Here is a 5490-nt window from a genome sequence, read left to right on the forward strand (position 1 = left end):
CACGTAGTTGCTCCATGTACTTTATTGTGAGCAGTTTTCAGTTTTAAAGATCTGGAGACTGCTGAAAGCATTCCGTAGCTTGTAAGAAGGCCTGTTTGTTTTTCTGTTTTACTATGCTGGCAAGCAGAATATAATACCTCGTTAAAAACTTGTTTATTTTTCAAACAGACTGTCCAGAAGGGTCTGGTGTTTTCACATATCAGTCATTACATCCTGGATTTATCTTTACTTTCATTTGTTCATTATTTTTCATCAGAAAGCTTTTCTGCCCATGTTGGAGTAGAGCTCTCCATCAGGTATCTGTGAACATCGTATTACTGCCTAATGAGTCATGGAATAGTTTCATGTTGTTCCTTTGCCGAATTAGTGTTTTCAGGCACAAATTAATTTCATTACTTTTTGGTACAGATCTTTTTTTCTCTGAAATGCAGTGCAGAATATATAGTGTTAAACCTGTCAGAAAAGTGCGTTGGCTAACAGTGGTGCCTTTAAGCAGAGGCTAAACAATATAATATCAGAAGCTACAGGGGATAATGTTTGAAATCACTGAGGAGCATTCTTAAGACAAAGATTGCTTGTCTGAGACATTCCTTACTAGAGGTTTCACTGTCTTGCTTAAATTATGCATATATGAAGTACCTTACCCTAAAGTAAAAGAAGCTATAAAAAGTAACTTATTTACATCCATACAATGTAGGAAGGGAAATAGGACAAAATACAAGCATAAAGATACTCACATCTGATCATAGATGCAGTCATCTTGTCCTAGGAAAACTGAGTGTTTTATCTTTATGTCAGTTTTAGGTAAATAATATTTCAGTAGAAAAGTACTGTGTGTATACAGACCGAATATTTTGTTTACACCAATTTGTATTTTCCCACCAATCAAATAAATCATTTGAGATACTGAACTGAGACAGTACACTAAAAAAGGATTGGTTACAAGTATAATATGATGGGAGGATGTACTCAGTGAAGTCATTTACTTTCTGATTTTGTGATTTCCTTTTGGAATTATGAGTGTGATTTTACTGGGAGTCTGACAAAAACAGATGTTGCCTTAAACTTTTAATGGAGAATGTTCTTTCTTCCACCAGTACCCTTTTCTAGGTCAGTACACTGAGTGTGCTTTGGCACTTGGCAAACTAATAGGTTTTAAGTACTTGTGAAAATTACCTGTTCTCTTCAGCAGATCTATTTTCTATGGCATTCCATTCCCTTTAGAGCACATCCACCCTGTGATGCAGAGACAAAGAAGGCAGGCTTGTGCACTGACCAAATTAGAAATTTATCAAGATGAAACTTAAAACAATGTCTGCATACCTACAGCCTTGCAGATGATCCACTCTTACAGGTCATCACTGAAGGAAGAGCTGGAAGCAGACTGTTAAAGAAGTCATTTACTGTAAATTAGGGATATGTGCTTTTCTTTTTTTCTTTTAAGCAAACAAACCAAAACAGGCTATAAGTTGTTTGCTGCATTTTAGAGTATAGTCTATTCATGTGTAAACATCTCTTCCCCATGAGTTCCTCCTACACTCCAGCCTCCATTGCTTGAGACAGCTGAACAAAAGAACTGTCTCTTCCACTTCTTTTCATGCTGCTTAAATCCTCCACTGAAGCCCTTAATATCTTCCTCCAAAATGTGCCTCAACCATATCATACAAAATCACAGTCATTACCAGTTGAGATGCTTTTTTAATGATGTGTGTCACGAGTGATGTCCAGTGTCACCCACCAGTGACAACTGTAATGAGTCTGAAACACCAGTTTTCTCTGGTTCATGGATTATCATACAAGCAGTCACCCAGCTCATAGGATTATCTTTGAGAGAATCCAGTTCTGTTTCAAATGACAGCCCTGTCCTTTCTGTTAGTCTCAAAAGATTGTAAAGAATGGAAAAGGACTTTCCTGAGTTCTTTTTAAAACCATCTCAGAGCAAGGCTTAATGTGACACCATCAGCCAGTCTGACCTACTTTGAAATTCTTACAGTCTGACTGGAAAGCCCTCTGGACTTTAAGCGCTTTATTCTGTCTCAGGTCAACCTTTGCTGAAGCTGCTTTTACTGTGCAACTTATACATTTTCCATGCTCTGAGTCCTACTTCAGCGCATTCATATTGATGATGGTGGGCAGTTCTATAATTGAAAATCAAAAATTAAAATGTCAGAAATTGAGCTGTGTTAAAAAGAGGGAAATTATTTTCAAAAGAAAAAGCAAAAGAATGCACTCTCTGGAAAGAGGAACAATTTTCAAAGTTAGATTAGAGAAAAGGCTCTCTAAAAGAATTTTTCAGCATTGTTCAGAATAAACAAGAGATGACATCTGATTAAGTACAGTGGAACTGGAATAACAGCGTTTCTGAAGTAAAATGAAAATCTGCATGCACTTAAAGGAAGTCAAAGATGAGATCATTAAAAGAGAAGAAGCTTAAAGGAAAGAAGACAGCTAGTTTGGTCACTCTGGATCTGCACTGTTCATTTTCCCTCTATTGCCTGCACTGCACAAGTCCCTGAGCACACATCTGCTAAGAACTCCTTAGCAGTGTTGAATCTCCTCTTCACAGTGGTCACTTGGATCTCCTCTTCATAGCCTCCCTTTACAGCCTTTTGAGGAGCTACCCAGAGCACTGGTGATATGGTTTGAAGCTGGCTCCCTGTCAAGTCTCCAAACCTTACCACAAGAAGTCCCATCCCCTCCCCCCCCCCCCAAAACCTCAGGGAGAAGAGGGAAAAAACAACCAAGAAAACCAAAACGAGAGAGACAGCTAAAGCAATATATATAAATATATTTACACTTATGTTACAGTTATATACAATTGAAATATATATATATAATTTCACAAGGGAAAGGGAAGGGGGAAGGGAAAAGGAAACAAAACCAAAATAAAATATATATATATCCCGATTAGTAGCCCAATAGCTAACAACTAAAAGAATTAACAAAAAATATCTTACTACTCTCCTCGGGACAACGGAGAGTCACACTGGAACGATCGCCGGCAACCTCTGCCTCCCAAGGTCGACAAGGCCTTACCAGGCCTCGCTCCCCAACACGGCAGACTCAACAGCAGGGAACCTGCACCTCCAAGCCGCTGGAAGGAAAGAGAGCGAAGGCCTTTCCTCCTTTCTTCTTAAAGCCCGGCTTACGTAAAAATCATAGGGAATACTGGGTAAATCTGGGCCCTTCCTTGGTTACAAACTGGTCACCAAGGAAAGCCCAGACCAAACTACCACAACTGGTTAATTCAGATATTTTTTAAACATCTTCAGAAGCCTCTCAGCCCATTTACTAGACTTGGGAAAATTCAGTTCTGCTCTTCCTACCCTTGCTTATCTCAGATGCTGTATCAGCACTTATCCAAGGCTGGTATTTAAGGTGGTCCCTGCCTTCCCTCCAGATTCCTTGCCAGTTCAGCCCCATGTCCCTTTAGCACATTCTGTATTCCATCAGCTCCACCTTCCCCACCAGTTTTGTTCACCCCACTCTCCTCCACCTTCATGTCTCCTTCCCTGTGCTGATTTCTGAGGCTCTGACCTCCTGCCCATCATCCTCTGCTTGAGAGGCTGCACCAGGACATCCTTTCTCTCCTCACATGTTCAGTTAGAGGACATGGGAGGAGAGAAATCAAGCCAATCTCAAGAGCAAATAGCAAGACACTAAACCAGTTGTTTTTCAGTCCCCTCCTTCTCCAGTGGAAGGAGGTTGGACCAGAGGCTGCCTGAGGTCCCTTTCAACCCAAATTGCCTTAGGATCACATTTTTTCTTACACATTTTTTTTACCATCCTTACCAGTGTCTCCCCATTCTTCTACTATTTCCTATAGTTTGGATCATACTTACAAGACAAGGTAAGCTCTACTCAGCAGACATTGAAAGCTTGTAAGAGCCTTTTGGGTTTACTTGTTCATGGTGTTTTTAAAGGTAACTTGGAAGATGGAACCTTCCAGGGTAGTAAAACCAAACACTTGGAGAGCTGTGGGATAACTGTGGGTAATAAAAGTCACAGTTTAGCTGTCCAAGGAAAAGAAAAGAGGGTGATTATAGGCAGCAAGAATAATAGAAATAAATTATAGGAGAAAGGAAATTAAATTGGGGGCAAAAGGAGCAGGGTTGTCCCCATCAAGATCTCTGGATTACTGAAGGGCAAAAGTGATAGATAGCTTGAATCACTTGAAGCACTGACCAAAATGACCTTAGCAATTCTGTAGTGATTTGATATAAATATGTCTCGTCATCTGTAAGTTGCTCTCTATAGTAAGAAGAAAAACAAAACCCAGAAAAAATTGCGAGAGGTTTATTTTACAGACTGTATTAAAAAAATCAGTTTCTGAATAGCTTTATTACCACAGATAAACAATAAAAACCACCCCAAATCAAGAAAGTCAGTATTTTTCTCTTTTTTTTTTTTTTTATAAGATGGTAAGAAACAATAGGAACAAGTCCTTCAGACTTATGCAGCTAAATATAAAAAATTCCATATGCCCTGAAATCATTCAGAAGCTAATGTTCACAACTATTCATATTCAGTCTGAACTGCTTGGTCCAGACTGGAGAATGCAATTTCAGAAAGCTTCAGGGGAAAAAAGCTCTGTAAATGCAAGGGATGGAGGTTATGAAGTATTAACATGACGCTAAATTGCTGCCTATCATGTTTGCAATGGGCAGTTTACAATCTGTTCATCCTGATGGATTTAGCACAAGGGAGTCTGAAGTCCTGGCTCTGCAATTTCCATCTCTGCCTAGTAATTGATGGCTTAGCTGTACCCACAAATCATGTGTTAGCACCAAAGGAGTTTGGGACCCTGCTCATCTCAAACTGCTCCATTACACTCAGAGGAACAGTAATAAATGGAAAGTAAGGAAAAGTTGAATGGTAATGAACTAAGCTAGTACAAAACATAGAAATACAATTTCTCAAAAAGTACAAACTCATTTAGTGTCTTAATGAGTTATTAAAAAAACAATAATAACGATTTTGTGGTTTGAAGCCAAATTAGTATTTTTCCACATTTTTTTCTTTATCCACTAAGACACTGCATGACTTATGATGATCTTCCTGGTTTACTGCAGGAATTAACATTTACTGTGGAAATTAACATGTTTACTGCAGAGTTCTTTCCTTTTAGGATACTTTGGCCACCTTTCTCAAAAGCAAGAAGTTGTATCTTTTAAACATTTTAGTCATCTAGAGGATTAAATAGGTTGAAAATTGTGCTTATTTCATGAAAGTGGAGGATAAATCCTAACTTTAAACAGACTTTCTTATCCTTTGGAATATATAAAATAAATTTCTTCTTTGATGGAAGAAAGTAATTATTGCAAGGGTTATCTCACAATCATATAATTACGTAGGAATCCTAAAAGAACTGAAAGTAGATGTGAAATCTATAATCTCCTACTGAAGTAGTTTCTGCAGCAAAATGTATTTGTCCATCATTCATATTTTCTTAATACCAAAGAGTTCCAGTGATGGTCAAAATGGAGATGC

The sequence above is a fragment of the Corapipo altera genome, unplaced genomic scaffold (genome assembly GCF_003945725.1).
Source record: "Corapipo altera isolate COAL_440 unplaced genomic scaffold, ASM394572v1 22, whole genome shotgun sequence".
NCBI lineage: Eukaryota > Metazoa > Chordata > Aves > Passeriformes > Pipridae > Corapipo > Corapipo altera.